Source organism: Triticum aestivum, chromosome 1B (assembly GCF_018294505.1).
Source record: "Triticum aestivum cultivar Chinese Spring chromosome 1B, IWGSC CS RefSeq v2.1, whole genome shotgun sequence".
Taxonomy (NCBI): domain Eukaryota; kingdom Viridiplantae; phylum Streptophyta; class Magnoliopsida; order Poales; family Poaceae; genus Triticum; species Triticum aestivum.
This window is the reverse complement of record NC_057795.1, coordinates 188,513,740-188,524,522: the sequence shown is the minus strand read 5'-3', so window position 1 is coordinate 188,524,522 and position 10,783 is coordinate 188,513,740. Positions and strand designations below refer to the sequence as shown.

The window sequence follows — 10,783 nt, the reverse complement described above, 5'->3', positions numbered from 1 at the left end:
TACTGTGCTTGAAGGCCGCTAGGGCTTCGACATCCGGACAATCGACAATTTGATTCTTCTTAGTGAGGAATCTGTTCCAAAGCTTGCGGGCGGACTCTCCGAGCTGTTGAATTATGTAACCTAAATCGTCCGCGTCCGGAGGTCGGACATAGGTCCCTTGAAAATTGGCCCTGAAAGCATCCTCGAGTTCCTCCCAACTTCCGATTGAATTTTCGGGGAGGCTTTTCAACCAGTGCCGAGCTGGTCCCTTCAACTTGAGGGGAAGGTATTTGATGGCGTGGAGGTCGTCCCCACGAGCCATGTGGATATGCAGGATAAAATCCTCAATCCAGACCCCGGGGTCTGTCGTTCCGTCATATGCCTCTCTGTTCACAGGTTTAAAACCCTGTGGAAATTTGTGGTCCAGTACCTCTTCGGTGAAGCACAGAGGGTGAGCAGCCCCTCTGTATCTGGACATGTTGTGGCATGCCGTCGGCTGTTGTTGTGTCCGGTGCTGATTCTGAACTAGTACTCGATCAGTCTGATCGTATTGGTGACCAGAGTCCTGCGCTGGGGCGTGTCCTCTAGATCCGTAGATGGACCTCGTCGCGCCAGCCTTTTTATTCATGAGCTCACGTAAATCATGTGCGGCGTCAGTAGCTGCTCTATTACGGTTATGAAGTGGTTGGTCCGGCCTACTGGCCGTATTGTTCTTCGGTGGAACGGCCTCATCGTTGAATTCTGGCAGCAACTTGCGCTTTGGGTAGCTCTTTGTGTGGCGATCGTCGCTGTATTTTTCTTTAGTGTTTAGCACTTTATTCCATCTGCGATTGAGCGTTTTCTGTGCGGCTTTAAGCCTTTGCTTCTTCTTCTTTAGACTTCTTGCATTGGCCATAAGCCTTCTGTGGAGGTAATCTCATTCCGAACGTGTTTCCGGGATGATGAATGCGTCGTTGTCCGGACTGTACTCCTGTCCCGGGGCAGTTTGCTGAGTTCATCCCTCGGGATCACTGTGATTGGGCGTCTGCTCCGGGCTGTGTTCGACGTGACCTGGCTCATCCTGCTCCATCACTGGGTCGTTGTTTCCTTCGGAGTTGACTGGGGTGTCGATCTTTCTAGCGCTGTTATCGCTATTTTTATAGTCGCTGGACTTGGAGCAGCGTCTGCGCCGTCGTTTTTGCTTTTGTCCGGGGGTTTTATCCTCTGTTTTGTCGCCATCGTCCTCCTTAGGTGTATCCACCATGTATATATCATCTGATGAGGTGGCAGTCCAGCGCCCCGTGGGTGGTGGTTCTGAATCGTCTCCTGCGCCGACGTCCATACCGTCAGTGTCATCAGAGTCGAAGTCAAGCATGTCTGTTATGTCGTCGACAGTGGCTATGAAGTGGGTGGTGGGTGGGCAACAAATTTCTTTGTCGCCTTCTTCCCCCCTGAGCTGAACATAGTTCGACCAAGAGTCTCCTGACAAAGAGAGAGATTTTAATGAGTTCAGCATGTCATCAAAGGGCGAGTGCTGGAAGATATCCGCAGCGGAGAATTCCATTACCGGAGCCCAGCCAGAATCGGCAGGCACGGGGGCGCGCAGTCTGGGACCTACAACCGGACACGAGTCCAGGGGTCCGGAGACACATGCTTCCTTGGGGATGAAGTCTGTGTTCGGCTCTACCACCGATGGTGTGCGGCCTCCGGGGCGGGGTCCATCCACCCATCCTCAGATGATGCAATCTACCCCGGATTTAGGTCCGGGGCTCTTGCAGGTGCGATATCCCGAGTATTGTCCGACAGGAGGTCTAAGCCATGCTCATCGTGACTATTCGGCGCTCCTGGTGTAGGCCAGAATCCGTCGAAGATCAAATCTCCGCGGATATCGGCCGTGTAGTTCAAGTTTCCGAACCTAACCTGATGGCCAGGGGCGTAGCTGTCGATCTGCTCCAGATGGCCGAGGAATTGGCCCGCAGTGTGAAGCCGCCGAACACGAAGATCTGTCCGGGAGAAAGGTCTCACCCTGGACCGAGTTGTTGTTGATGATTAAAGGAGCCATCGAGCCTTGCAGCGACGACATAGAGGAACTCTCAATGAAAGCACCAATGTCGGTGTCAAAACCGGCGGATCTTGGGTAGGGGGTCCCGATCTGTGCGTCTAAGGCTAATGGTAACAGGAGGCAAGGGACACAATGTTTTACCCAGGTTCGGGCCCTCTCGATGGAGGTAAAACCCTACTTCCTGCTTGATTGATCTTGATGATATGAGTATTACAAGAGTTGATCTACCACGAGATCGTAGAGGCTAAACCCTAGAAGCTAGCCTATGATGATTATGATTGTCCCTATACGGACCAAACCCTCCGGTTTATATAGACACCGGAGGGGGCTAGGGTTTACACAGAGTCGGTTACAAAGAAGGAGATCTAATATCCGGATCGCGGAGCTTGTCTTCCACGCAAAGGAGAGTCCCATCCAGACACAGGACGAAGTCTTGAGTCTTGTATCTTCACGGTCCATCAGTCTGACCAAAGTATATAGTCCGGCTGTCCGGATACCCCCTAATCCAGGACTCCCTCAAGGCCCTTACATAGTTTAGGGACGAAATGAGAGAGGAGGGGGATACAAGGGCAAAGCCCCGAGGAGGCACGCATGCTCTCGGTGTCGTCCGGGCACCCGGGGTCATAGGGGCTGGGCACCCGGACCTGTCCGGGGCCAACGTCAGGTTCGGCCAAGCACCCAGTGGCGAGGGGTCCGGGCACCCGATCCATATAGGGGATCGGCTGGCGGGGGCCCGGGCACCTGGGGTGGCGCCAGGCGGGCGGCTGGGTGGGGCCGGGCACCCGGGGGTCCCAGGCCTGGGCACCCAGTGGGGTCGCTAGCGGCTGGGAGAGGGCCCGGGCACCCGGGGGCCAAGGGGCCGGGCACCCGGGGCAGGCCGGGGCAGCTCCCAGGTGGTGAGGCCGGGCACCCGGGGTAGGGGAGGCCGGGCACCCGGGGTGTCTAGGGGGTTTCTCCTCTGTGCTTTCTTCTTTGTTCTTCTTGTCCTCTCCTTTCTCCTCTTGCTCCATGGGTGCTAGAACCCTCACCTTCTCCTTCTCACGATCATCTCCTTGGTATCCTAGAATGCATAACATGTCTTTGTGAGGTAGAATCCAATTCCCATGTGAATCCGAACGAAACTCGAAGAGGAGAGAGTCAACCTTGTTCTCGATGGCGCGTACACGTGATCTTGTCATTGGTCCACTCGGTGCTTGCGGTGGTGATGGAGTGTCGGTGCGGGTAGACGTGGGATGCTCTGCATCAATATGTTATAGACATTTACCTTGCTGACATACCTAGTAGCTCTTGGGTATTTGATACCGGATCGGTTGTTCATATTTGCAACTCGATGCAGGGGCAGGTAAGAACTAGGCGCGTGGCACAAGGGAAGATTGACATTAGGGTCGGCAACAAAGCAAGAGTTGCCGCGTTGGAGGTCGGCACGATGCAGCTCCAGCTTCCTTCTGGATTCCTTATGGAATTGAATAATTGTTATTACATTCCTGCACTTAGCCGGAACATTATTTCTGCCTCATGTTTGATGAGTCAAGGTTATGAATTCAATTTAAAGGACACTTGTTCGATATTTTTGAATGGTATGTTCCACGCCTATGCACCCATCGTTGATGGGCTTTTTATATTGAATCTACAACAGGAACCGGTCTATAACGTGAATGTCAAGAGGCATAAGCCTAATGAGATAAATCCGACATACTTCTGGCATTGCCGGCTTGGACACATTAGTCTGAAACGCATGAAGAAGCTCCATGATGATGGGCTCCTAACTTCGTCCGACTTTGGGTCGTTCGAGACATGCGAATCATGCTTGCTCGGCAAGATGACTAAGTCTCCTTTTGCAAAGAGTTGGGAGAAGGCATCCGAGCTATTGGAACTTATACATAGTGATGTGTGTGGTCCAATGAGCACAACCGCTAGAGGTGGCTTTTAGTATTTTGTGACTTTTACCGATGACTTGAGTAGATATGGATATATCTATTTGATGAGGCACAAGTCGGAGACTTTTGAAAAGTTCAAAGAGTTTCAAAATGAGGTTGAGAATCACCTCGGAAAGACTATAAAACTTCTACGATCTGATCGTGGAGGTGAGTACATGAGCCAGGAGTTTGATGATCATCTGAAAAGCCGAGGTATAGTACCTCAGCTCACACCTCCAGGTACGCCACAGAGAAACGACGTGTCGAAACGTAGGAATAGGACCTTGTTAGACATGGTCCGGTCTATGATGAGCAAATCAGATTTACCCTTGTAATTTTGGGGATACGCTCTAGAAATTGCAGCTTTCACACTTAACAGGGTACCATCAAAATCCATAGACAAGACACCACATGAGATGTGGACCAGGAAGAGTCCCAGTTTGTCTTTTCTAAAGATTTGGTGTGGTGAAGCATTTGTCAAGCGACTTGTGTTAGACAAGCTTACACCTAAATCGGATAAATGGATATTCGTGGGATATCCGAGGGAAACCTTGGGATATAGCTTCTACAACCGGGAAGAGAACAAAGTGTTTGTTTCTCGGAAAGGGGTTTTCCTTGAGAAAGAATTTCTCAGTCGGGAGGCCAGTGGGAGGACGGTTCGACTCGAAGAAATTCGAGGACCACTCGGGGACGGCTTGGCTGGTCATGAGATCATACCGTAGTCAGTCAGGGAACCCGTATTGGAAGCGGCACCAGAACCAAGGAGGTCGGAACGATTGCGCAGAGTGCATGATATATTGTTCCTAGAAAGCGACGAGCCGACCACGTATGCGGAAGCGATGGTGAGCCCAGATTCCGAGGCATGGCTGGAGGCCATAAGATCCGAGTTAAAGTCTGTCACGCCCAATATGCGATACAATCCTAAAGAGACTCGAAGGTCCCACCAAGGATAGAACCGCATATTGATACGCTTTTGCAAGGTGGATATCATTACATCAACATTACATAAAAGATGGGGATACATACAAAAGGCATACAATGCCACACGAATACATCAATACATCATACATAAGGGCAACAACCGACTAGGGATGAAACACAAACAGAAGCTCAACGACATCCACCCTGCTAGCCTAGGCTGCCGACCTGGAACCTATCCCCTGATCGAAGAAGAAGCAGAAGAAGAACTCCAAAACAAGCAACATCACTCTCATGTCAAGATCATCGCATAACCTGTACCTGCAACTGTTGTGGTAGTAATCTGTGAGCCACAAGGACTCGGCAATCCCATTACCATGGGTATCAAGACTAGCAAAGCTTAATGGGTAAGGAAAGGATAAGTGGTGTGGGTGCAGCAACGACTAAGCAAGTATGGTGGCTAACATACGCAAATGAGAGTGAGAAGAGAAGCAAACGGAACGGTCGAGAAGCTAGAAGTGATCAAGAAGTGATGCTGAAACTACTTACGTTCATATATAACCCAAAACCGTGTTCACTTCCGGGATTCCGCCGAAAAGAGACCATCACGGCTACACACATGGTTGATGCATTTTAATTCGGATCTGGTGTCAAGTTATCTACAACCGGACATTAACAAATTCCCATCTGCCACATAACCACGGGCACGGCTCTCGGAAGTTTATACTCTGCAGGGGTGACCCAACTTAGCCCATCACAAGCTCTCACGGTCAACGAAGGATATTCCTTCTCCCAGGAAGACCCGATCAGTCTCAGAATCCCAGTTTACAAGACATTCGACAATGGTAAAACAAGTCCAGCAAGACCGCCCAATGCGTCGACATCCCGATAGGAGCTGCACATATCTCGTTCTCAGGGCAATACCGGATGAGCAATCCGTACAACTAAAACCAGACCTCAAGTTTCCTTGAGGGGGCGCTGCAAAGGGCTCTAGTTCGGACCAACACTTAGAGAAGCATTGGCCCGGTGGGGGGGGGCTGAATAAAGATGACCCTCGAGAGAGCAACTCCGAAGGGAAAAGTAGGTGGTGGTGAGGCAAATGGTAAAACCAATGTTGGGCCTTGCTGGAGGAGTTTTATTCAAAGCGAACTATCAAGGGGGTCCCATAAATCACCCAACCGTGTAAGGGACGCAAAAATCCGGGAACATAACACCGGTATGACGGAAACTAGGGCAGCAAGAGTGGAACAAAACACCAAGCATAAGGCTGAGCCTTCCACCCTTTACCAAGTATATAGATGCATTAATAATATAAGAGATATTGTGATATCCCAACATAATCCTGTCCACCATGGAGCAATATTCAACTTCACCTGCAACTAACAATGCTATAAGAGGGGCTGAGAAAAAGCGGTAACATAGCCAAACAACGGTTTGCTAGGAAGGATGAAAAGGTTAGAGGCTGACATGGCAATTTGGGGAGGCTTGAAGAACAAGTGATAGGAAGCATAGCATAGCGATATAACGAAGCAACTAGCATAGCAATGATAGTAATGAGATCCAAGGTGACGGTCATCTTGCCTGAAATCCCGCTAGGAAGAAGAACAAGTCCATGAAGAAGACGGACGGATGAAACCGAACCAAGCGTAGACGAACGAATCCTCATGATCGCAACGAAACAGGAACTATCGAGAAGAAGCACACAGCATGGTAAACACACCACACATATACATGACATGATGCACAACCAAGCATGATGCATGACAAAGCTACATGAAGCTACTCAAGGCAAGAGATGATGCATACAAGAGCAGCACATCAAAGCAAGTGTAAATGAGGCCGGAAATAACATAGAACAATTCTGGTAAGTCCCCATATGCAAATTTAGAAATTGGTCCAGATCTGAATAAACCTTATGTTCAAATTGTTAAACATTAAGTTAAGATGCACCAAGATGATCTACATGAAATTCTAGTCAAGTTACATATAAAGTTTGTTTAATTCGGAGCTATGGCCTTGAAGATATGAGGAAAACAACTTAAACATGGCATTGATGCAAAATGCATACAAACATCAAGCAAACACTCTCAAACATGAATGCAACATGATAATATGAAACTTCATGCAAAATCAAGCAAGTTTCATATAGGGCACACTCAAAACGGAGCAACGGTTCAACACATACACTCTATACAAGTTTAAAGGACAAGTTGTCCAAAACAGCAACTAGGCATCTAGCAAGCATCAAAACAATATGCTACAGCATCTCAACGTGAAAACAAAAGGCATGGGCATGAATAACAGGTAAAGCATGACAAAACATGAACACTGAGCTATCTCCAGCAAACAGTATAACATGCTCGAAAGGACATGGCAAGATTGCAAATAATAACAGTTTTAGACTTAACAGGAATAACATCAGGTTGCAATGTTTAGAGCTATCAAACAACATGTTACAGGTACTTAACATGGCAACCAAAGGCATGGCATTCTAACAATAAATACAAAGAACAAAACTTCCTTACTGAACTAATTCCAAAGATCAACAGAAAAGATGGTAGCATCCATGCAAACATGGCAAATGATATGACAGATTCAGACATGGCAGGAACAACGATAAGTAGGCATGCTGGTGAGCTTGTACCACTCACCATAGAGCAATACATGGCATGACAAGGTAACCAAAAGTAAGAACACATGTTTGAGAAGCTAAGCATGGCAAGAGCAAGTTCATGGGGTGCATGGATCACTAGCAAAGCTCATGGCAAAACTGAACTTAATGTTAACAGGCTCATAGCAACATTATTTAAAAAATTGAGAGCAAGATATGAGCAAGCTACAACGTGCTATAAATGCAATCAGGGGCATGTATGGATAGAGAATAATATGTTTAACAAAACATTCTTAGTGAACATCTCCAGATAATGCATAGAATGACTTGTAGCAGCAGGTTTACATAGCATCATGATATAGCAGAATCAGTCTAGAAAAACAGCAATAGCAAGTACTCTACTTCACGAGCTCGATGCACTCACTAAAAGACTCAAAAAAATACATGTATTGCACTCCTGTAAGGATGGCATGGTGTAGCACAAAACACATGTAGACATCAAGCTCATAGGATGCACACACAAAATGCAATGAAAAAGACAAATCACCAAGTTCTGCTAACAGAGAGCACATTACATCATATAGCACTTTCACAACGATGATTTAGGCATCCAGATGATCTCAAAAAAACATGGCACAATGGAACAAAATTAAGAGCACATCATGTTGAACATTTTGATATATCATGCACGCAAAACGGAGTAGTACACATGGAGATATGATGCAATGAACAAGGCAACATAATGATGAATTTCAGGACTTAGAAGAAATTCGACCTCAAGGGGGGGGGGAAGTCAACGGAGGGATCTCGTTGGAATCGCGCCGGAGATGTCGAGGAAGGGCCCGGGGCGACCTCCGGCCGGATCTCGCCGGATCCGGCGCGGGGCGGCGGTTGCCGGCGACGAGGTGCGGTGGCGGCGGGTAGGGCTGGACACGAGCCGAGCCGAGTCGAGTTTGATCCGAGCCTGGCTTTGGCTCGTTCTCAAGCGGCTCAGCTTGGCTCGGCTCGCTCAGCCAACGAGCCTGCTTTAGTCGGCTCGGCTCGTTTTTGCTATGGCTCGGCTTAGACCGAGCCGGCTCGTGAGCCAGCTGGCGCCATAACAGCTAGGAGGTAAAAGAACCCTGTTTTTAAAGACTAGTTTTGATCTTCTACAGCAATTAAACCCATAATGTGGAAAAGAAGCACTTTATATTGCTAAAAACGCAACATCTAGCAGTCTATGATTTAAAAGTTGGTCATAGTGATGAAAAAAATAAGCTTTCTTCTATGCAAAGTGTAGAAATGGAACAAATATGACTAAGAAAGAATTGGGCATCATTGCTTTTGAATTTTGGACAGCTCCTCCTTTGAACTTTAAACAGCAAAAATATTGAACGTTGAGAGCCAAACAATGCAATTTTGTGTAGCATAACACTCAGCGCTTTGACATCAAAATGAGAATCTTCCTCCTCCTCAAACAGAGTACCTTGCTCATCCTCGTCCTCCCCATTCTCTTCCTCCTCTTCATAATCCTTCTCCGCTTGCTTATCATGCTCCATTGCCTAGCACACATGAACTTGGACACGCATATATTTGACTTTTTAATAGCAAAAACATCACATACATAAGCTTGTACAAATATATATTTGACTTTTGGATACCAAAAACAGCATATACATGAGCTTGTACAAACTTATATTTGACTTTTCGATACCAAAAACAACACATACAAGAGCTTGCACACACATATATTTGACCTTTGGATAGCAAAAACAGCAAAAACAGGAGCTTGGACACACATATTTGTCACAACTATACCGGTGAAGATGTAGGATTCCGTTTCTACTATAGAACATGTTTGACAAATATGTCAAGTGTTAGTTGACATTGGACAGACTAACCGAACCTCTTTGATGCTTAGATTTCAAGTGTCCTCTGAAATTTGACACTTGACGCTTGACAGACTGACACTTATGTAGCCAGGAATTGTAGTCACTTATAAACTGAATGCAAACAACAGAGACAGACAGTACCATCTTTAATTTCAGTAAAATTAAAAGCCTTCAATTTCCATAGATTAAGGGGCTTCCACTTCCAAATTAAACAGAAAGTCCATTTTCAAATTAAACTAAAAATAGAGACGAGGACTCACAGAGGATGTGGTCGTCGGCACAGCACTACATAGCAGAAGTTTTCGAGGACATGGTCAGCTTGGTAGGCAGAGGTCTTGAGATCTGCCATCCAACGACGGACGATGGGGTTGGTGCGGCTCTTGGCATCGGCAGGGTCAGCGAGACGTCAAGGCGGCGGAGCTTTTCTTACCCTTAATAACAACTGGGCGAGCGGGACATTGCCGTATTCCTTGGCCCGCTTCCTTGGCAGCGACACAACCCTTGCCCTTGCCCTTCCACTTCCTGGGACAAGCAGCTTAGTCTTCATAACGGACACCAAGCTTCTCTCCTTCTCCTTGTCCTCCTCCTCTACTTCCCCTTTTCCTTGTCCATTCTTGCGACAGTGGGGCTCTGCATACATCAGTGAAGAACAAATGGTCAAATCATCAACAAAATTTACATAGATAATAATCACTGATCAGTCTACACAATCAAGCACAAACAAATTCATCCATCAATCAATCAAATTCGTGCAGCATAGCATACATCCTAGTTAGCTGCAGTCTCCAGCCAACAAACACAAGCATCCATCCATCAAACTCGTCTAGCATCCATCCATCGCGTTTCCTACCTAGCCGCGCCCTCCAGCCGAAACCACAAGCATCCATCCATCTAATTCGTGCGTGTGTGTGCGCCAGTGCAGGGAGCTAGGGCCAAGGATGGGAAGGATAGAAGAGATCGCTTACCTCCTCCTGTTGTTCGATGAGAAACCAGGGGAGACGCGTCCGTCTGTGTCCGCTCTGGTGAGGGAAGGCGGCGTTGGCCGTCGCCATCGGTGCCAAGCCCGATGAGTCCAGCTTGCGGCGCGGCGAGGAGAAGGGTGGCGGCGCTGGGCAGAGAAAGGGAGAAGGGTGAGGAAACCGCGTCACGTGCGTGCTCTCTCTCTGCTGTGACCTAACGGGAATTTGGGCTGGGCCTCAACGAGTCCCCGAGCTGGACCGGGTGAAACTCGGCTCGGCTCGGTCGAGAATCGGGCCTATTTTCATAGCTCGGCTCGCCTAATTATCCTACCGGGTCGAGCTGTAACGGGCCGAGCTGGAGCGAGCTTCGAGCCGAGCCTAAAAGCTCGCTCGGACGTCCATCCCTAGCGGCGGGACACAACGTCGGGGCGGGGAGGCACGGCCGGTGAGCTTGGCGCGGGGGCGCACGAAGGGCGGAGGCGGCTGGG

General features: G+C 48.2%; 1 long non-coding RNA gene across 2 annotated transcripts; it reads right to left on the bottom strand.

Moving 5' to 3' along the window:
* Positions 1-8,657: 8,657 nt before the first annotated feature.
* LOC123089296 (uncharacterized) lies at positions 8,658-10,540 on the bottom strand. Of its 2 annotated transcripts, XR_006442249.1 has the most exons (3): positions 10,302-10,528; positions 9,597-9,966; positions 8,658-9,020 (listed from the first exon to the last, which is right to left on the bottom strand). It is a non-coding gene; the product is annotated as an uncharacterized lncRNA (long non-coding RNA). The 2 variants fall into 2 exon arrangements; XR_006442248.1 differs by lacking the exon at positions 8,658-9,020 and having other exon boundaries at positions 9,475-9,966; positions 10,302-10,540.
* Positions 10,541-10,783: the final 243 nt, after the last annotated feature.